At 37.8% G+C, this 24,096-nt stretch overlaps 1 protein-coding gene across 2 annotated transcripts in view; it reads right to left on the bottom strand.

The window, feature by feature from the left end:
• The window catches only part of FTO (FTO alpha-ketoglutarate dependent dioxygenase), a 219,623-nt gene that overhangs the window by 130,622 nt on the left and 64,905 nt on the right, over positions 1-24,096 (bottom strand). The window lies entirely within an intron of this gene.

The raw sequence follows: 24,096 nt of genomic DNA, 5'->3' as shown, positions 1-24,096 counted from the left end.
AATGAGCTGTAGTTCAAATTAAATACTCATATAATTTTACTGATTCTAATGAAATAATTCAAGACACAAGATATTGCTTTATCTAATTTATACTGAAGCCCTAATACTACATACAAGTCTCTTTTAAAATATTTATAGATGCAAACTTGTACCAAAATCTCTGAACTAAATCTCTGCTCTTTGCAGCACTCAAAATGAAACCTGGAATCTCTAAAGGTAACAGTATTAGTCACCAAAAATTTTTTAAATACATACAAGCTACGAATAAAAATGGAAAACAGTGAATGCTAGATTCTGAATTCATTATTACATTTTTATTTTTTAGTGTTCAATTACATGTCACATTACTGATTTTCCTGAACAGTACACCTCAGTATCTATTTAGTATGGAAAAGCCTAGAATATCAGTATTTTCTTCCCATCACTGAAGCCACTACCTGTTGCCATCAAGCTACTTACTGCCTTAGTCACAATACCTTTTAACACACTGTCTGCTAAAATATAGTTGTGCAGAAATTTGAAATGTATTTCCAGTGTCATTAGTTTTATTGAAATAATTTAAAACAGAAAGCCAAGTTACAGAATGGGTTAAACACTGCAGAATGAAGAAGCTGCAAGCCACAATCAAATGAAACAGTGAGCCACATGTCCAGAAGTGCCTGTGGGCATGCTTTGTCTGAGACACATGCCACAGCAGAATAGCAATTTAGTACATATGCAAGATAACCACATACAGCTGAATCATATCTTCAAATGACATAAGGGGTTCACTACCATCCTCACAGCACTAAAGGCACCAGGTCTGTGGATATCCCTGTGAGAATGGGATTCTCACCATGGTTTTTTCAAAAATGAGGTTTTGTCACACTTGGCTCAAGTAACAACTTCATTACCCCCAGTGACACCACGGCACACCATTGTGAAGATTTAAAATTCCTAATCATTTAAGTGCAGTAGTGATACCAGCTGGCATGGCAAAACAGAGAGAAAGAGAACTGACAGCACACTGCTGAGAAATGAAACCAAAACAGAGCCTGCTACACTACATGTATTTAATGTATGGAGAATATGACATTACCAAGCAGCAAGAAGAGCACCACCAAATATTGCCACACCACCAGTAGTTAATGACAACAGCATTAGGTTATACACTTTTTTGGAAGCTATGATCCTCATTCCTCAACAGAAAACCAGGCTGTCTGATTTCAGTGCTTTATTCTCCTTCAGTTTTCTTAGAGTACATAACTGTATTTGACATCAAACTATGGGCTAGGTACTTCATATACGGGGAAAATGCTGATGATGTGCAGTGTAAAATGTACAACAAAAATACAATGTACTAGTAAATTTTAAAAATGGTGGAGCTGACAAAAGGAGAACAAACAGAAAAGCCTACTGATTTAACTTACTTCAAACAGTTGCCCAAAATATGTACTATCACTAGTCTGATTTCAGTACTTACACTAAATATGGATTCCTTCTAAAAGAACAAGGCAAGTACTCACTCTTAATTCTCTTGCATTCAGAGCATGTTCAGGAATAAAGTTTTGCACATCATTCTGACTAATTAGAACATAAAACTACATAAACCTGTAATATATATATGCCACTTATACATGGACACTAATTTTCTATTAGAAGTTATAAAGGGTAATATACCTTACTAGTATATAAAGACAACACAAATGTTGCAATAAACAAAGATAATTAGATAATTGCAAAATTACAATGTTGAACTATAGTTAAAAAGTCTGATCAAACTTTACATCCTGTAGGCTCAAAAGAAAGCTACACTTTTTATTTTCCAGAATAAGAAAAAAATAAATATACAAACCACAGCTCCTCCTAAATTAAAGAATATTAAAACCCTATCTAATCTTATATGTGTAAACCTATGTTTGCTGTATTGGATACACACCAGGATACCGAACACCCACAGTTACTGTTTAATCACATTCCACTTAATTTCAGGGCAGCACCATGGATCTGGAACATTAACCCAAGGAACACCCAGGCACACCTCCACCCCTTCCAAGGACACATCAATTCCCACCGAGCTTCTCATCCTCAGTTACCAACTTCCATTCTGCCAAGAACTCACTAACATCTATTGCTATTTATTTTTCTTCTGAATGCAGTGTGTCTGTAAAATCTACACTTTATAAGGCTGTTAATGCCAGCTGTAGGCAGCAATTGATTAGTCTGATTGAGCTGTGTTCCAGTAAAACACCATGCTACAACACTGAAGAGGATTGAATGCCCAACTATTTGAAAATTTCACTACATCAAAAAAAATTACACAATTTTCATTAATGTGACATCATTCAATCAGGGAAAATAAACTTTAATCATCTGATTCATGTGCCCAACAAAGAAAACAAACAGTGTGATCACCAGATCAAACATACACACACTGATTTCTCTCCAAAACAAAAATCACGTGCTGCAGATTCTGGCAACTCAACAGAGATGACATTTGCACGATGTGCTCCCAAATTATGAAAATACAATTATGAAATTTGGAAAACAGACAATGCTGTTACAGCTCAGACACCCTGTAACAGTGCATTCTGTTACCCTGCACCACAACATTCCCAGCTCCTGCCTCACCACTCACCAACTCTTCCTTCTACAGGCACGTGAAACAAGATACGGGTTCTCAAGTTCAGCTGCAAAGTCCAACTTCAGAGAGAGGTCAGAGGTGGCTGACTAATCACCTCTGCACTCTTCCAGCAGGAACCGTTAATCCACGGGTAAAAAAGCAATGTCAAGGATGCATTAACACAAACTGCCTGAGCATCCCCAACAGACACGTACTGAGGACGTGCCACAAAGGACATGTTCTCCACCAGCCCAAAAAAGCTTTTGTAACTCCTGGGCTGCTGCAGAAATGAAAAATAGCAGTTTGTGGAGAAGGGTTTGACCTGTGTTCTCTCATACAAAAACCTCTACCATTAAAATACGTCATGACAAGCTGTGCCAGAACTCTAAAAATCTCCATGTCCTGTCACTGTCTACCTGCTTCACCTTCTGCTTCACCATGATGCTACAGGGCAAACCACACTTCAGAGCACACATTAGAGGAACAGCCCCAGGCAAACAATCACCCAAACCATTTATGCTAAATAATAAATTTATTAATAAAAAATATTTCTCTTCTTAGAGAGGAAAACATGCCATTTGATAAACTGGTGTCTCTCAGCATTTGAATTCTGGAGTTGGTGTTCTTTATTTTTTTTCCCACTTTAAATTTTTTCATTTAGGATGTCATTATGCAATCTTTTTATGTGTACCAAATCAATCTTCAGGGATAACTACATACCTCTAGGGAAAAAAAAAAAAAAAAAAAAAAAAAAAAAAAACACTAAAACATTTTCATTAGGATATGGACTGCTTTTTAACAATATTTGACTATTTTTTCCTATTCAGCAACAGCTCTGTCAAGACTGCGTGCTGAAAGACTCATATTTACTGCCATCTTAAATGCTATACTTTCCTTTTTGTTTCAAGAAAATTTTCTTAAATATTTATTAACAGAACTCCTTAAAGATCAAACTATCACTATGTTATTGAGTTCTACATAATCTTTTAAGGTTGTCAGATTTCCTCCTGTTTACAACTAGTCAAATCAGTTATTGCCACACTGGAGAGATCACTAGGTATAGTAAGTTGCTCTTACTAGAGATGTAGTGTAAGAAAATTAAAACCCAAGACAAAACGTCTCTGCCAAAAGCCCAAGAGCATAGTAGGAGGAAAATTAGTAGTTTGAGAAACATTTATGAAAACTTGTCACAGCATTTCCATTTAAAATAGAACAACCAAATACTATGAACTTATGTTCATACTGAGGAGTTTTCATCCTGAGGAAAAAAGTGAGATATTCCCCCACCAAATGGCTCCATTTATAACCCTGTGCAGCAATTAAAAGCATGACTTCAACTTTTTTGTTGTTATTTTGGCTTAAAAAACCAACTAAAAGTAACAGCCAAAAATTACCATCATCACTGTGTTTGAAATCATGTGAAATCTTATATCTCAGGGCAAATTCTAGATAACCAAAACAACCTGTAATATTTAAATATATTTCTTCCTTCATGCATTGGTGAAAGTCAGGAAAGAAACTTCAAACTCCTGAAGCCATTTCAAAAGGTTACACTTTGTTAATTTTTAACTGATTAAAAGCACTGAGAATACTATTTTAATTTGACATTTTTAGAAAGTCTTAATTTTAAACCTATTCATCAACACAGAAACAGTAGCTGGCAAATTGTTATGTAAAGGGTTTGGGGTGGAAAAGAGCAGTTCCAGCTTTGTTTACTACTTTTCAGGCTATCAGGAACAGAAGGAGAAAAAGCTTCTTCATTTGGTATTATTCGAGGTGAATCCATTAGCTCGGTTAAAAAAAAGAAGAAAAAAAAAGTATCACAGGTCAAAAGAACAAAATGACACAAAATCCATTGCCAAACTGGCTGTCGGTTGGATGCACAAGAGTAATGCTAAACAACTGTGGTATGGAGACAAAATATGCTTTCTTTAGGACACTTTTACAATAAGTTATTTAAGCCTTGTGAACAGCCTCGCCTTGCGCCCACCCCTCACACATTAATGAAAACAAAGGGGGCCCATTTACACTGTAACCCCGCAGTGGGGTTAAGCATGTGACCTTAAAGTATGGTGCTCTTGTGCTCAGTGGAAAGGTTCTTGACAATATAAACAAGAATTACTGCTGTTAGAGAAAGGGAAGACAATTAAAAACAATCTAGGATGCATGTTGTACAGCTGTTCAAGTTACAGCTACGGCTGACCCCTAAAGATGCTACAGGTTTCACTTCAGAAACTTAGGACATTTTCGTTTTATTAAAGTAATCCTTCAACAAAAACTGAATTCAAATGAAAAACATGAGGTTTTAGATGAGTAACACGGTGAAAATTATGTATTGCTGGCAAAACATGCCATCGCTGCAGTTAAGTTGTGGTCTGCACATCTCTTTCCAATACTTAAGCTTGCCAACAGCTGAGCAAAAAGGAAATCTCTGTAATGAATGCTAAGAGAACCTGTTGAGAGAAAAAACACTGTTCTTGAAACAAATGAGACTTTGACAGGTCAAATCACAATCAAATCTGTTTGACAGACCTTTGTACCCAGGCAAAAAAAAACCCAACTGGGTGATTTCAGCAAAACTCTGCAGGCGCAGTGGCCCAGAATAGATCAAATTGCAGGACCAAACAGCCACAACATTTTTTTAAGCTTAATTTTGGATACCATTGATTCCAAATGCAATAAAGACAGGCTGCAATTATGGTCAGTAGTTTCTTTAAACATGCCTACAAATTTTCTAATAACGAAGAAAATACTTAAATTTTAAAGAGCAAATGATAGGACAATCTTTTTTTCCCATCAGTCGCTAAAACTAATTGTCCTAATATTGTCCTTAAAAAATAGGGTTAGAGAAGAAAAACTTCTGAGAAAATAACAAAGATCTTGGCTAAGTTTCATAAAACCACAATTTTCCTGTCTGTTTGATCTTTGTACAGTCAGCATAAGCCACTGAAACTCCTCCACAAATGAAAGGCATTCATGGGAAGCCATCAGAAAGCATTGCTTGTCCTCTGGGACCCAGGACAATAAAAGAAAAGTTTGTGTCTGCCACGTGGGCCTACAATTCAGCTTAAATGAACAAACCATTGCAATATCCTTCAGCTTTGTGAAAACGATACTTCCTACTTTTTTTGGAAGAAAGGAAGTCATATATAAACAGAACAAAGGGAAGAGGCAACACAAGTAGAGCCTCTCATAATAAATATTACAGTGAAAGTTTTGCTCATCAAACCAAGATTAAAAACATATTTTAATCTCCCAAGTTTTATGCCTTTGATGTATGTTCAAGAGGAAAGCTTATATATTTTGTAAGATTTACAACATTTCTAGTGGGAATAGCTTCGTATTTCAGTTTTTTCCCCCTCTTTCTGAAATTGAGAATGTATGGGCTTGATTCTATCCCTTAATGCTGTGTCATATCAAACACTTCTGTAGAGAACAGAAGTTAGGATGTCCTTTGGACATTTTTCTCTCACAAATAAGCTAGTGTTCTATGGAACAAAGCACTGCAAAGTCATTATAATATTCTAATGGTAACCTATGCAACTATGAAATACTTCTTAAAATGCCAGCTTTCCCAGACCACAGGAAAGTTCAAATATTTGCACTGAACTCCAAAGCATAGAGAAGCACTAAGCTGCATTTCCTTGTGGTGCTAAAATTAGGAGAATTAGGGTGTATAGCTTCAGGAAAAAGAGAAGTAATTTATTATCTGTAATTTCACCACTACATGCCCACAACAGCCTGACATGACACATGAAGCCTTAATTTTCAGAATTACAACACAAAAAGCATAAAACTTATACATCAGGAGCTCCCTTTGTAACATCTTCTGTTGCGTTTTGCACGATTTTCTTGACCTCCCATACAACTTTTCTGGGCAGCTTTCCTTGCTCTTTCTTGACACAGCACCCACTGCTACGACAAAACAACCTACTCTTAAAATCACATTTTCTTGCTGCAACACAGTCAAACAGCTGCTCTTTTCCACAGTCTCAGGTGAAGGCAATGCCAAATACATCAGTGATCCCCTCAGATGGTATGAGGCAAAATAGGTGAAAGTTTCAGTCTAAGGAACAATGAAAGAGTGGACAAGCATGCTCTCCCTGGTCTTGTAATGCTTTTGGCTTTGGTTTTATCTACCAAACATTAACTTCGGAGGGCATCATCAGAAATTCTCAATTATAGTTTCACAGACACAAAGTCAGAAGAGCAAAGGTGAAATCTGCCAGAATTGTTATTTTAAGCAACTATTACAGTGGAGATAACTGTACTGTATATTGGTAGGACTTAGTTTAACAATGTTTAAGGAAGATCTGTTAACTTCAGAGAAGTATTGAACTGCTGTGAAACTGTTATAAATGAGGAAAATACTGGGTGGTAGACAGGTGTGTACTCAGGAGGTGGAAAGGAGAAAATGGGTGAGGGAGGAGGTGACAGAATCTTCCCGGAGCTGCGTCAGCCTCCGGAGAGCTGATATAGATTCCTCTGTGCCGTTCCAAAGGTACATGGACCGCATAGCTGTATTTCCAGAACTCAAATCCTTTCCACATCTTTCCAAGCACTCCCAATCAGCCCATTTGATTCCAAAGATACACAAAAGAGAGATGCAGAAAGTTGTGCAGAAATGGCAACTTGCAGATAAAGAAAAAGTGGAGGAGGCAGAGATTTCAAGGACAGCAAGAACCCACCACAACAGATTGTCTTTCTCAACAGAAAGTTGTGCAGAAATGGCAACTTGCAGATAAAGAAAAAATGGAGGAGGCAGAGATTTCAAGGACCCACCACAACAGATTGTCTTTCTCAGGGAAAATGAGTGAAATGCTGTAAGAGAAGAAAGGGATATCCTACCAGAAAATTAATATAGATTTTAACTTAGGAACAGTCGATAAGATATTCTTTCAACCCTATTAGAAAAACAACAGTAAATTTATAATCAGAAGTGCCAAAGCTGGAATTACACCAAAGAAACTTCAAGGAGCCTGACAGTGAAGACAGGTGTCTTGTCAGTAAATACTGTGCCAGAAGAAGGTTCAGGCACAACTTCTCAAGTCATTTGCCCAAAGCAAATAGCAAGCAAATGAAAGTGTGAGGAATAATAGGATTCTTGTCTCCTACTCTCTATTTTCCTTCATGTTGCCATATGGTATCCATATCTGGGAGGATAAGCAGTACTTTGTACCCTGGTGTTTCAGTTTTCATGACACTTTACAAGTCTCATTGCTCATTTCACCGCTTTCCACGAGCTACTCCTTAATGACACCCAGCCATTGCTTCCTTTGCTTTCCTGTAAAAACAACATGCTCAGGAAATAATGAATGTATATTTGTCTCTTTCAAGTAACTGCAGCTCCGTTTTAGCCATTTACTTTGCAATAAACTTTTTAAAGAGAGCTGCTTTTCTTCCCAATCAAGAAGGAAAAAAAAAAAAAAGCCTGTATATCTTAAGGGTCATGATACACTAATTTTTAAAAAAAATACGCAAATAATGTCCCATAGCCTCACTTCTGACCTACGACCTACATTAACTCCTCCACCTCAGCAAACAAAAAATTAAATCACAATGCAACAACTGAGCACTCCATAGTTCATTTTGACTTTTCAGCCCAAACAGAAATATCCAGTGACCGATTATAGTTCACAAAAAGGACTATCAAATTGCTTGTAATGGCGAGTTTCTACAAAGCATTCTTTGCTAGAGGGAGTTACTTAAGAAGCAGTTGTGGAAACAAGAAAGAACTGGCCCAGAGAAGAGGAGTGTAAGCTTATTAAGAACAGCACCCAAGTCCCAGCTGAAAGAAGCACCTGAAAAGGCAGAACTGTTTTGTCTCCTCTGAGTGCAAACAGTGGACTCCAACCACAGGTCAAGGCTGAGCAGTTTCACTGGAAGGGAAAAGGAATCCTCCAGAGCTAGAGGCCAGAACCATGCCTCAGGCAGAAAATAAACCACTGATGAAAATGACTCAAAGGGTGACTCTTTGGCAGGGAAATCTCTCTTATTCTTCCTTGGTGCCCAACCTGCTGCATAGCCTATATGAGAAAATTCTGCATTTTTCTGCATGACAGTAGTCTCTGAAGCAGGTATCACAACTTATGTTTGAGAAAAAGAATTGTAGACTCAAAATTTTAAGATACTTTAAGTCAAGATCATGGAAAGCTTCTGAAAACAAAACATTGTTCATAATCAATTAGAAGAAAGGAAATTCCTGGGAAATTTTAAGTTTTTCACCTCTCCCCAAACCCCAGATTTTCACAGAATTTTAAAGTCTATTCCATTCACAAACCATTGCAATTCTCTGGAAACTATCCTAAAGGCTACTTTTTTCTATGGTTAGAAAAGTGTGCTACAACATGGTCTAGGAGAGATATTCTAAATTTTTCACCTCAATATGATAAACTTGAATATGAAAAACATACTCAGAAATACAAGTCAGATTTTTTTTCCTAACAGTACAATAAAATTAATATAGCAAAGGGAAAAGATTCATCACTGCTCATAAGAATTCATTCGCCCAGGGAGTTTTTTCATCTGTCCTCTCCTTTACTTAGCTAGACAGAAAATAGATTTTGCTGGCTATGTTTAATTTCCACAGCTGTCACTGTGATCTAAAACATTTATATTGGAGCAATCACATTTATCCTCAGGAAACCAGGAACTGGAGTACCAGTTCTAACACTGGATAGTCTATCTGCTGTCTTCTGATCACAGTGGTGTCTTAGAGTTAGGAGATGTACAGTGCAAATCAGCAGCAAAATTTTTTTTATTAAATTTATTTGAAAAATGCAATTAAACAGCAAAAATGCAATGAAACAGCAAGACTTGACATGGTTTATACATGCTTATTGACTGGGTTAGTACAAATGTAAGGCAAAAGTAGGTGTAAAATGAAAACAGGATATTATTATTTCTGATGTAAATCTCTAAGCATATTTTAATGTCTAGTAATGAAACAATATAACATATATTAATGTCTTTAATTTGAATGTATAGTAATGAAATTAATTGTATAAATTCTCATTATGGAAAAAGTCACCAAAAAAGAGCATCACAGGTAACAAGTTCATAGCCGTACTTGTAATTTGTGTTACTTACTTAAACCCATTATGCAAATTTTCAAATTGTTGTTTTCAACAAAAGATTACAGCACTTCCACAAATATTTATAGTTCAACCCAAGAAAACAAATGGTTGTTTGTGATAAATGTAAGAAGGAATCCAAAATATTTCAGCAAACTTTGAAACAGGACTACCAAAACTCTAACGTACAATACATTTGTACAGAACATAATCTTCACTACAAAAACAGCCAAGTACATTGTTCTAGCCATACCAGCTAAAACAACTTTCTCCATCTTTCATGAAGCACACCTTATTTAGTAAGCTGGTTGTTATTCTCAATCTTTAGTTGTCTGTTCTTTCAGTCTTGATTGCTACCCACTAATTTATTTCCCTCCCCCATGCCTTTTGTTTTCTTTTTTAGTATTAAAAATGGATTTACACAAAACCAGTAACAATTTTCAGTAAAAACATATTCTGGTTTTAATAAGGCAGTTCATCACTTAAAATGTCACACATACACACTATTGCAAATGCTCTATCTGCAGACTTTCAAGCTCAATGTTCTGCTGCTGTGAGGCCATAACATAGCCAGTCCACAAGAAAGCTGATTCAGGACTACGTCAGCAGACAAAAAACTGCTTTTGTGACATATAAAGTGAAATTATACATTCACACAGAACTCCCATTTCTAACTAACTGCATCATTTATATTAGTAGTTTACATATTTAATATCCCCAGAGCAAGACCCTATTAAATGCTGCAGCCAAGTTTAAGAGATGAAAATTCAGATCATCCCATTAATACCTTCAGTTCTTTTAACCCTAGCATCCTTTGCACTTCCAAGACTCTCTATACTTCCATTATATTTATTCCTACTTCTCTCACTTGATTATTGTTACTCCCTCTTTTCTGCAACTTATTTCCTCTCAGCTTCTTGCTCTGCTTACAAAACCACTTTGACCTTTAATTCTGCCTCCTACCGAACTACTTCAAACGCTTTCAATACATTTTGTAGTGCCAGGCTACTCACAAAAGTAGGGGAAAAAAAAGTTTCTAAGCATAAATGAAACTATTAAAATGGAAGTGAAACACTAAAAGCACAAGAAATGAAGCCAGTGTAGTATTTAGTATTTCCACTAACCACAGGCCAGCAGTTGAATGGTAGTCAGCGCTTAAGCAATCTTATAACACAGAAATCATGTAGGAAGCCACAGTGCAGTGAGCGGCATTCCCCCTGGAGCATGTACAGGAAAAATGTACCCCTAAAATTTTAGCATGTCTGCTTTTTATCCCACAACATAGGAACTAATTGCCCTCAGTGTCTGAGCTGGATTCCTTGCATGCTGGAGCAGAACAAATACCACTTTCTCACCTATCCGTCACAGCAAACATGAGGAATGATGACAAAAACAAACCAGCTAATCTTAGCACCTCACTGAGCTCACAGCAAAACACCAGGCAGCAAAGCAGACAGAAACCCAGCACACACAGAGAGTGGAACAATCATCAAATGAGCGGCCAGACAGGAGCAACTGGCCTCTGTGCTTCCACTCACTCCACCATCATCCTACCTGCTGCAGAGCAGCATGAAAACACCCACAGGTTGGGTACCAAGGTTAAGTGTTTAAGAATTGCTACAGTATGTGTCATTTCTCTAGCAGACTGCAGGACTTCATCCAGCAGTTCAGGCATGAAGCCCATTCTGGTGACTGAGTTATAACTGAGCTTTTAAACACCAGTGAACTCATGTGCCAGCTCTGCAAGAGAGACACTGTTAACATTGTTCAGACTAGTCTGATGCTGAATTTTCTTAAAGCAGCAAGTCAGGAGCAGTTATGCCTCTACTAGAAAAGGCAGAGGGAGGCTTATCATACCCTGATACAGCTTCCAAGGCTGGCATCATTTGAGCTGAGAACAATCCATAAGCTCAAAGCATTGCCCCAGCCAGACAAGCCACTCTCCTGGTTTTGGCTTCCTAACTTTATTTACTGTTTCCTTTGCTCTTTGACCATTTTGTTTCTTTACGTGCAAGTCCCAAACACTGCTGAGGGCAGTGCTGCGCCAATTTAAAAAAAAAACCACCAGCGAGAGAACTCTTGCAGGTCTTCCATCATGCCCACACTTTTCCAGATTTGGGATGGCCACAGCCTGAAGAAATCTCCGGGTGGAACATGTACCTCAGACTTGCAGTCGAGGAATGTGCTGTGGTCACCTTCAGAGAAGGGGGCAAAGCCCGTGTGACAGCACTCTGATGTACACTGGCAATGGCTGTAGGCACTGGAAAGGCTTTGCAGGGGGACACAGCAACTCAGCAAACCTGGACACAAAACTGAATTCTGCTGGAGCTGGGGGAATGGTTACAGGACCCCAGAAATGTGTGAAAAACAAAACAGAAAAAAATCCTTTGGTGCTTCCCTCTCAGTCAGCTCCAACACTTTAAAGAACACAGAAAAACACAAGAAACCCCACAGAATTTAGAGAAAGGACTGAAATATTAGGGCAAGGGCAACTTCTGCACAGCCACAGCCTTTGAAACAACTGAAGGTTTCTATAGCTCCTCAATTCTGAAACCACAATGACTGGGATATAGCTGGCAGCCAGACAAGAATCTCTGCAATATCTCCACATCACCTGAAATGACAGCCATATATATTTATGCCTCATAAAGTGTGTGTTTATATGTATACATACAAAAATATATATATGCACACACATTTATAATCTTTAATAAATCTTTCTAAAAAGGCTTAGAATGAGACAGAGGTAGGTATCTACTTTTTCACAGGCTTAAGTAGAGACCATCTTCTCCCATGTGCTTTTTTACTTTTTTTTTTTTTTTTTTTTTTTTTTTTTTTTGTGGTTATGAGATTTTCATTATTTTTAAATAGAGGATTTCTGGTGGAGCTGTTCAGTGCAAAGAGAACTTATGTTCTAATGCCTGCAGCTCCAAAGGACTTGGGTTCCTAAGAAAAAAGCATGGTCCTCTTCTCTCCTCACCCCAAATTGTCTCAAAATGATTTTCAGATAAAACAGAGATTGAAACAACCTTTAGGACAAAAAAAAAAAAATCAAAGGAAAAAACACTGAAAAAACCCAAACTCCAAATAAAAGAATACCAGAGGTACCTTTGACCTCTGGTAATTCAAGTGGAGTGTTAATCACCAAAGGATTAACACCCTCTGTATTATAAATAACATAACCAGTCATCAGGAAATTATAACAGCCCATATAATCAAGAAACACTGAAGTCTATAATAGAACTATGCCCAAGCAGTGGGATGAGAAGTACTAATATGAGAAACTTAACACATTGTATCAGTTAAGAGAGATTCTGCAACTTCAGGCATTATGGAGAGCAGCTTAGTACTTAAATAGGCAAATATTTTACCCTTTATGTGTGCACATGGCTGTATATATATATATATATATATATGCATCCATGTGCCACATAAACAGACAAAAAATTTTACAAGCCTTAATCATCATATTCATTTTTTAAATTTGAAAAAATCTATGCATACATAATCTCCTTGGTTTTTTTCTGTATAACTTTATGTACATGAAATTGAAAGAAAATACTTTTCAACATATTTTAGTTTTCTGCATTCAATATAATTATTTTTTGCTTAAATAAAGATTATTTCTCCCTTATTTATCTCTTCTTTATTTTAAATGTAGTATTATTACAGCACAGAGGTATCAATGAAAAGAATTCTATCAAAACACTAAGTTTTTAAAGGGATGGGTAAAAAAAAATCAAAGAAATCACTACCCACAGTATTTGGCTTTGAAGGAGACACACAGCTACACCCTTATCTTCTGCCATCTTCCCCATAACCACTTCCCACTTGCAAAGCCTCTCCATCCTATTTTCTCTCAAACCACACCATTCCTTTTTGTCTGAGAGCCTTTGCCATCCTTTACTACTTTTTCTCAACCTCCAAGGCTCTTCCTGCCAAGCTTGTTTTCTATTCCCACTGTACCCAAAGGTCCATTCCACCCACACGCTCAGTTCCAAGGCTGGAAGCAGTTCTGCACTGACTCTAGAGCGGCTGTCCCAGGAGTCCTCACCTTCAGTGCTGCCATTCTGCCATGACAAGGCTCCCAACCCTCTTCCCTGTTTGCACTGGCACCTGCTGCCACCCTCCCCTTAGCCAGCTGCAGCTGCTTCCCTGACTGCTCCTTCCCCACCCCTTACTCCTCCAGAAACCTCTGGAGGTAGGTAAATAAGTCACATTAACAAGCCAGGTGAAGCAAATGAGAAGGTAAGTAGAACCCACTCAGCACTTACTGTTTCCAGCTGTGCCTCGCTAATCATCCTCCTCTGTCCACACACGAGGCTTACACTAGGACCCCAGCGTTTGCCCAAGAGGACAATCAGACTTTTTCCTCAACATGGAGTACCATGAAGAACAGAAAGGGCAACTCATCACAAACAAGAATAACTGAGTTCGAATTACTTTAATTTGTAATAGTATTTTCTGCTAAGACTCAAAGATCGGTGGAAAAAAGATCCACATTCTCACAATCACACTGCCTTAGTTTACTTCTTTCAAAGAACAATAAAATAACGTTGAGTCATGGAATCTGGTGACACATCTACAAGCAGGCAAGCCAAGGTTGGGATGAAAATGGACAGCTCTTGCCATGTATAAAAATCTTAAACTTAGACAGGGATAAAAAGAAGAGTTGACTTTCTCAGTTTAAGAAGCATTTTCAATCTAAACTGCATTAGAATTTCCCCTTTAAATCTTCAGTAAAAAGGTCACACTCCTTTAGTTCACTTCCTCCCATTGCACAATAACTATCAAATCTGATTTTTTTCAAGCCACTATAAAAATCCCACAGAATTTCTCCAACATTGTGTCATTCCACAACTATGAAATACAGTTTCTAAATGAAATACACTTTAAAGCTGCACCATGAGAAAAAGCACAGCTTAATGAAGTTAACTAAGCTGATTAAGCCATGCTTTCACCTACTAGAGGAAGTATTTAGCCCTGGAGCCATCCTGAAGGCACCTCGCACAGCCTATGACATGTTTTCCAGAGATACTGTATATATTTAGTCACTGTGGAAGGGGAAAAAACAAACACCCTATATGTCAGCATGCCAACAAAAGAACAGAAGAAGTATCAGCTGATAAAGCAGCTGTTTACATCTCATTCTTGTCTGCAAGGCAGGTATTACATTACAAGGGAATAGACGAAGTTAAGAGAACAGTATCCCACCACCTCAGATCTGACTGTTATAAAATAATTTAAGTAGGAGCACATTCTCTAAAAATCCTGATCATTGGTATTATTACTTGGATCTTTGTAAGTTAACTAAGTCAGACAAATTGAATTACAGCAGCTTTATTTTCAAATAATTAAGAATAATCTTTTTCCTTTGTTGTATTTAAACACATTTCTATCAATCATTAAAAGAATTCTTTAAAAATTTCAATCCTTTAAAAATCTACAAAAGCAATTTCTAAAATAAAGACATAGCAGTATTCTTATCTTGGCTTTTCCTGGTACAAGGCTGCTGCTCTGTGTCTCATAAAGATTTCTGGCAGAGTGAGAAAACCTGGTCAGTATCAGAGTCTTTCCTGGGACCTGTCTGCAGTGTCGACAAGCAGCTAAGCTGAATATTAATACACTCTCCATCATCAAAAGCTGTTGCATACCCAAAGGATGAAAAATATTTTAATCAGCTTTCAGCTTGTCTAGTAGAAGTCAGTTTATTCCTTTGGGATTATACATCTATGTGCTCAATTTTTGTCTTTGCACTCTCTCTCCATACATATTACTTTTGAAACTAGCAGCAAAGAGCCTAAATCTGCTGTTTTGTTGGGAAAAGCCAGCTAATGCTGTGATTCAATTACAGTACTTTACATTAAAGAAGAAAATGTTGAAGATGAAAAGCAAAGAAAAAACTTGAGAAAACAGCCCTGTTATCAAGTTTGTTAACATTAGGATTTCTTAAAGAAACCAGTGAGACTATTTTTGTTTTGTTAAACATCTCCACAAATTTTAAGAGTTTTCAAGGTTGGTTCATCTGTTGTCTTACCCATCTTTTCCTCTCCCCAGTAATTACTGCAAATTCACAATTCCTTTAGCATAACAACCACCAGTGGAATTGACCCATGAATGTACAAATATTTTATGTGTATCAAGTACATCCTACACGAACACCAACAAAAGATCAGTAATGGAAAAATGTTTTGAAGAGCCTTGACTGTACAAGTGTACCTGCATGGCAGCCTCTCCTTTCTCTGCTGTCCTTTCTCTGAGAGACAATGCCAGTCCCTCTAAGGTTGCATTAATGAAGAAAACACCTACAGGAGAAGACTTTTGAAAGCGAGAAATATTCATAATCTTGATTCTTAATCTTGATTTTTACTCCTTTTGAAGCATCATAACATTTTGGACTAGGACCTAGTCAGGATTTGCATTGGTCTTTGCTTTGAGCACCTACATAAATGCAATATAGAACTAATTTCATCTTGCCTCAGCCCTGCTTCCTGGGGACAGATGCATTACCTCCGGACATTCAACACCATCGTGCTCTTTCCTCTTGCCCATAAGAGAAGACATGAAGAAATGCAAGGCTCTGCTGATTTTCAGATTTTCTATCACCTCATGGAAGCCTGAACAGTACAACCTCTGTGTGGTACTACACAGCATCAGCATCAACTGGTTTGTACAGGCTAATCTTAAAATTATTTATATTGTCCATCAGCAACACAACCAATCATTATTTCTGAGCAAAAGAGTGAATTCTGTGGTCCTACTACTGCAAATTATTTCAGCACAAAAACTTCTTTTTCATGAAATGGAAGTACGACACTGGACAGAAGGAAACCAAAAGGATCACAATGAGTTAACTTACTCTGCCATGTAAAAAAATCTCATAATTCAGTTATCCAAGCTGAGTCCCACCACAACATCACAAAACAATTGACCTTCTAGCTAGCTGCTGAAGCTCTAATCCATTAGCATGTAGGACACAGCTTGAAGATGGAGCTAAAATGTAATTATTAGCAGTGTGTATATGCATACATATATACCCAGACACATAAAAATAATCACTTCAGTTTATTACACAATGATATTGATCCCTAGGCAGCTAAACAACATGAACTGATGCACTGTTCCCAGCTATTAACAGTGCACTTTGTGGATCACTGCATGCTAAGCACAGAGCTGGATTCATCTCCAGCACAGCTCCACTGCTGCCATTCCTGTCCCCCAGCAACAATCCGGCCTGATTCACAATCCCCTTCATCATTCTACTCTATTACAGAAATCCAAAATGAGTCCTATGAAAACTACTCTGATTGTGATAAACAACCACATTATTTTACTGGAATAATTTAAAAGATTTGCTACTTTTAAACTTTATATTAGTGCCTCTGTTGTGAAAATTATGTAGAGTTCAGATTGACTAGCAGTCCAAGGAAAACTGCCAAAATCTGGTGTTCACTTGTAACATCTGAGAAAAGCCAGTAATTATCTTCCTACTGCAGAATAGTAAACATTATTATATCTACAGCTTCAGGATCATTAAGCAGAAGCATGTGTAGTGACAAACAGAAAGTGAAAAAAAGATTCCCACAAAAGCTCCTGAGAACAAGACCTGGGAACTGCCAGGAGACAATCAGGGTCAGCCAAAACACAGTAAGCTCTTTCTTAAACAGACAGAATTTGCCCATCTGACAGGGGAAAAAAAAAAAAAAAAAAAAAAGAAAAAAAAAGAAGCAGCTCCTATGTGGCCCCATCTACACTTTCCAGTCATGATATGGGGAGGCAGAAATTTGTTGGTTTCCTTCAAATGCAGCATGTCCTTTCCCTGGGACATAGCCAATTAGTAATTGTCAGACACAGAAAAAAAAATCATAGCCTGATTTAACTGAGGAGGAATTTAAGATCAGAAATTGTCTGCAATAAAAACCAAAGTTAGACCTCAATGTTTTGATTGCCAGTCTGATTTTGAAAACCACACCTAGGTTACTTACACAAGTTAAACAGAGGGTCAGTAAAAGAATCAGCACCTAATTCATCAGGGCATAATGCTCTCCATAGCAACTTCTGAAGCCAAGTAATATTTCATTATGTATAAAATGAAAGCTGCAGTTTTGACCAAAGATGAAGTAACTGTTAAAGAATACATTACAAAAACCCATTACTATTCACCCATGATGTTGTTAGGAATTAGAAGGGCTGATGAGCAGATAGGAAAGAAGAGGTATCAATGCAGCAGCAGCTTTTCAGAAGACGTCACCTCCTTCGCCTACCAAAGCCATTTGGAAAGTAAAGCAGCTGTGTTCTATTTTATAGTGGTTACAGAGCCACTAAAATACAATAGCAATAAAACCACATTTAGCAACACTAGCTGTATTAAAAAAAATACAGCAATGTAGATGGTGACATTTTAGTTATACTGCCATTTGCTTTCACTTTCATTCAAAATCACAACTTACCCTTGTTTATAACAATCACAGTACAAATTATTTCTGCCAAACCACTGTAATTCACAGTTTTAACATCAAACCAAATCCTTTTTTTTTTCTGTGTAGCATGTCCATTAACATATATATACAAATACAAATCCGTTAAGTTCTATATCTGATCACTTCTAGGATTGAATAAATAAGAACTAGAAATAATTTTAAATCTTGATAATAATTAATCAATTTCTATATAGCAGATAACAAATTCTAAAAATACAGATTCATTTATTTCCGAAAAATACTATTCCCAGTCTTCAAATACGTCTTTTATTAAGTTTTTCTCCTAGGAAATAGATTTCTGAGAACATTAAAACATATCATAGAATCTTCTGGGTTGGAAGGTAGCTTAAAGACAATTTAGTTCCAACCCCCCTTGCCATGGGCAGGAACACATTCCACAATCCCAGGCTGCTCCAAGCCCTGTCCAACCTGGCCCTGAACACTTCCAGGGATGGGGCAGCCACTGCTGCTCTGGGCACTCTGTGCCAGGGCCTTGGCAGCCTCACAGTAAACAATTTCTTCCTAATATCCAAACTATACTGCCCTCCATCAGTGTAAAACCATTCCCCCTCATCCTGTCACCCCATGCCCTTGAGAAAGACTTTGCAAAGAATAACGAGTCTGGTAAAACTATAGCTCAATACTACAACATCACTATTTCCACAGCAAATAATAAGCCTCAATAAACATACTATTGACACAAAGATCTTTTGTTATTCTAGTGTATACCCATCCAAGGTTTTGGGAGAACAAATTTGATTTCTGCTGATTGTGGTATAAGCATTTATGCCTTAAACTCCAGCACAGAACTCATGGCATTTTACATGCAAGTGCAGGTATTTAGAACCCACAACTGTATATATCTAAGAGTATAAAAATAGTGAGGATCACAGCAAGAAGGCCGGTTACAGTCAGAATAAAGCACAAGAGCACAGAATTCTAGTTATTCAAAACTGCAGCTCACCAAGATCCAGCTGTGTGCGCAAGAACACCCACCAATGTCAAACTTGCAACACCTATAAATGTCAGATTTGCAACTCAGGTGCAAATCCAGCTGGAGGGGAAGGCAGAGGCAGGACCACGCCACGGGCACAGCCACACAACCCAATCCCACCTGGGCCACCAGAAATGCAGCTCCCGGTCCCAGGGCACACAGAGGGTCCCAAACCTCTCCTGGCTCATGCCAGTGCACATCAGAACCTTAACGCTGACAGTGTGATTGTCCCAGAACGCTGTCAGGTGGGAGGCTGCCCTTTGAACAATTCCAGTTTCTAACAGAAATGTTATTATAGTGGCTCGTATCAACACAGCTCAGAGCTCAACCAGCTCACGTAAGGGTTAAAAATAGAAAGTGCTATCCACTGGTTTGCTCTGATGTTCCTGGAGATATTGTCACTGGATGTATCCTCAGAAGAATTCTATTCAACACCTCTGTCTTTAAGTACAAAGCTGTAGGCTGTAGCAGCTTTAGGAAACATAAGTATCCTTTTTTCTGCTGCACAGTATCTGTGTGTGAAATTCTCTAAAGGGGTTTAAGTATTTACCCTGAACACTATCAGACAGTTTCTAAAATTTTCCTTATCCTGTTGCAGAAACACTTCAAAGAGAATCATAAACACAGTCTTTTGTGCTTTCAGCACACATGTTGTTTTGGAAGCTTAAGTCTGAATTCCCTCAGAATTGTAAATAATTTTTTTCTTCAAAGATGTGCAATATAACTTTACTTTTTTTTTCCTTTCCTTTTTACAGTTTCATTGTGATTCTACTACAAACAATGCTAAATATTTTCTGCCATTTCTGACAGCTAAAAATATTGGGGTCATAGAAATTATTGCCAGGAAAAAAAAAAAAAAAGAAAAAAAAAGAAAAAAAATAAAAGAAAAGAAAAAAAAGTCTCCAGGATCAGGTTTTGTTGTTGTTATTTAAGATAAAAGATACATTTCCAGAAACATCTGACTTCCAGTGTACACAAAATATAATCTGCCAAAAATACATTTATTTAAAGGCTCTGGCCTAAACAGATAAGGAGAGCCCCAAAAGACAATAAATATGGGTAAAATTTGGGTTTTTGAGCTGCCATGTTGTTCCTGCATTTCACAGCTCATTAGGCAAATCTGATCACCCATGGCCACATGGCCCTCCAATAAAGTGTGACACTGCAATATCTGAGCACCACGGGAAAACCAGAAGAGAAATTAAAATAATACCTCAGGAGTTCCTGGAATTCTGGCTGACAAGGTCAAACCAATTCAAGTGTCAGTTAAGTTGCTATGTAATTTCTGAAAGAAGCTAAGCAAGTAACCAGCCTGTTTGTGATCCCATTATCTATTTTTTTTTAAATAATTGGTTAGTTGTTTGAAGTGCCAAAGTCTAGAAAAGCTAGGAGAATTCCTTGTAAAAGCATATTTTTTCTTAGAGCTTTTCATGGTTATCTGGGAACTGAAATGCTCTTGATTTAAATACATATTTAAACCCTTGCTTTAATTTGGAAGAAAAAAAATGGCTCTGGGCTGAGATTTTGTAGCTCAAATTTCAGTGTAGACTCAATTCTAACTGTCAGGCTGTAAGCCCCTGACAACAGTGGCTTATAGCTGAAACTATGGCATAGTTCATATATAGCAATAGGGGTAAATAGTGAAACGGACCTCAAAAAGTAAAGAAAAATAATTTTACAATAAAATAACCTTGCTCTCTGATTTCAATTCAGTTGTGTAAACTGATAAAAAGCCTGTTATTAAGAATAACAGTAATAACAAGACTAAAGACAGTTTTTAAAAAAGTTTGACAAATCAATATGAAAGTTGTGCAGAAAGATACCAGCCCGCATGAAATGCCACTTTGATCATTCTGCTTACATCAAGTGTGCAAGCTTCTGCTTTTGCACTACTACAAATTAAAAGGTGTGCTGCACTTCATTATCATCAGCTGTTTTAAGACGCCAAAAAATGAAACAAATGGTGCAACAACTACTTGTGCTTCAGTTATCCCATTAAGAAATTACTTCCTCAAGATCTATGTTTCATTCCTTTAAGTAGTGCCTTCAGCGTGGGCAGTGAAGCAGTTGTGCTGTTAAATACAACTCAAGTCACTCACACAAAAATCTACATTTCAGCTCCAAGCTCCAAGCTCTCTTGTCTTGCCAAATTCCTGCATAAATAGGTGGGATTAAATGGAGCCTAGCCTACCAAACATAATTATATATGTTGTGATTTTATACTGCAATGAAACTGATACATTTTAATAATGCCAGTCTAGGCTCTTTCTCACTAAAGTCAATAAGGGTTATTAAGGCCAACTGCCATATAAATACATTGCTACATTGCTAAATGGACTGTCAAAGCAGGAAATACAATTCACACCATATAGCACTGTAAGGCCCTTTTTTATTTTTTAGGAAACACAAGATATGTTTAAAAAAGCCTTCAAAAATTCAACATGCAAGTGTAGCCATATATGTTTACTTTTCATTCCACAAACGAAAATAATTTCACTGATTTACATTTTACTTTTCTCATGTGAATTCACCTAAAACAAAATAACAAAAAAGAAGACTGTTGGACTTCTGCAGTTCTCTACAGATTTGGTGTGGTGGTTACAGATTTTCATAGCTAAAATAAATGTCAGATTGCAAGGTTTGCATGATATCAGACCCTGAGAGACAAATTGTCTCTCCACTGAATCTCAGAACAGCTACAGCAAGACTTGCTCACATCACATGAGATTTCAGCTTTTCATACTTCTCTTTACCCAGAAAGCAAAGCCTGTACGGTCTTTTTTCAAATGGTAACTCTCCCTTTGAATTCTGCAAGCATTTATCCTGATGTTGCAGGTGATAACGTGTTAATCTTGGATGACTTTTAAAAAAAAACCCCTCCAACATATGAATAGCCTTCATATTTTCAAGGGAGGGGGAGAAAAAAAAAGGAAGATTGGTTAAACTGCTTCGGATTTAATGGCTCATAAATTCATGAGGTAATATTGTGGGAAATGTGATGTTTTATCAGAATGTCATTCAAATGAAAGGTTTAACATTTACATCACAAGAGTGAGCTCTTAGTAAAACTATCCTCAGGGAAAGAAATGCCAGGAATAAACATTATGATAAAATTGTGTGCTTGCTATAATGTACAAAAATATTTAATAAAGCCCACAGGTTTGAAGACACTGGGCTGAACTTCCTACAATATCATACTCTGCCATGACAGAGGAGTAATTACAATTAGTAGAATGAGAGATAATTTTTGAAACTTTATTCCCTTCTTTATTAAACAAGGGGAAAACCTAAAAAAAACACACACAGAAGGTCCCTGAGAGTGACTTTTGTCTCACTCTAGACACATATACAAAAACGCTACGTCAACAGTTGTTCAGCTCACACACAAAGGAAAAATACATGCTTAAATATTCCCTTTTAAGAAAGAATTCCTTTTAAGCAGCAAAATCCTTCCAGAACAAGACCAACAATTCTAAGACATTTTACTTTTAGCATTTTAAATTATTCTTTATGTCTTTTTTATTTTTTTTTAAGAATCATCCAGGTAAAGTTACAAATTCGGAAGAAAAAAAACCCCCATCGAGTGCAGACTGGCTACCTTCAAAAATACCCTTAGGTTTAACTTAGCCGTGGAAGCTAACCATGCCCCAAAGCAGCGCAGTTTTGATGTTAAATTGCCGTTGAATGGGTTACCCCACAGCGCTGGATCTCCCGAGCTGCGGCATCGCGGATGGGGCTGGCGGCAGCAGCGCGGGGATCGCTCCCGCCGCAATTCCAGCGCAATTCCAGGGCCGGGAGCGCCCAGCGCGCGGCTCAACACTGCCCCCTGACGGCGGCGGGCCCGCACCGCAGCGCGAGTCGCGCCCCGCGGCCCCAAAATCCGCCCAGCGCACCGAGAGGCTCGGCAAACAGACAGCCCCAATTAACATTCTCTTCTGTCTCCTCCAATAGCTGAAATTAATTGTGATTAATATGTTATAAGTCATAAAACATTAAAGCGATTCTTAAAATATAAATTAGAAGCAGCTCCTGTCTTGGCCCGAGCTTGGGTTTGCTGATAAATATCATCCCGAGGCTTGTTGAAAGGAGATACACTGACGCCACCATGTTTCTAATTAGAGACACATGGCAATGTCACACCAATTGCAGAAAACCTAACCCTTGAGAGTTCCGGAGTTTGCTGTTTTTCCGTGTTTTCAACACACAATGGATATAAAATATCAAACATTCTTGTCTCTACCTCATCTAAGCCCGTGTTACAAGAGAGTAAGTTGTCATTTGAAAGAAAAACAAACCAGAAGATTTTTTTTTAATTATAAGGGTCATACAAGAATGTGAGCACAGAAGAACACACCAAAAAAAGGGAAAAAACGCCAAAAACCCAACAAAAATTCAATGTTCATTGATTTCTTGCGGCAACTGGTTCCACAATTCAAGTGTCCACTTTTCTGGGTATGTTTTCTGAGTCTGAACCAGCCACTGCTGGGGCAGCTCACACTGCATTTGAGCAGCTGAGCCACAGCATTTCCTGCCGAGGAAGGTCTAAGGAAGGACCCCAGGTTCTTGTTGCACCTCAAACACAGCCCTGACTTAAGTGGCACTCAGCATCCTCAGCTACAACACAAACTCTTCCAAGCCAGTACAGGCAAACTGAGGCTAGTTTATGCTGTGGCCAGCAGAAATGACCAAGAAGCAGCTTCTGATGCAGATGGATGGAGAGGAGGACAATGGGTTTGCCGGCACAGCCCCTTCTGAGTGCAAAAAAACCCAGAAAAAGGCACTGCTCTGGAGCTCTGACAGCACAGGCTCTGACCTGAGGCTCTACGTGGACATCAGCAGCAACAGGGTAGCAGTGTTTGCCACTGAATCCCTTTTCAAGAAATGCACAATGTACTTTGAAGTACCCAGAAATCATTATTACGTTGATTCTTGGAATAATCCCCTCTT

This window comes from Onychostruthus taczanowskii, unplaced genomic scaffold, assembly GCF_017590055.1.
Source record: "Onychostruthus taczanowskii isolate IOZ18803 unplaced genomic scaffold, ASM1759005v1 scaffold18, whole genome shotgun sequence".
NCBI classification, from domain to species: Eukaryota; Metazoa; Chordata; class Aves; order Passeriformes; family Passeridae; genus Onychostruthus; species Onychostruthus taczanowskii.
Note: the sequence above shows the minus strand (reverse complement) of the source record. Positions and strands in the feature narration are given on the sequence as shown.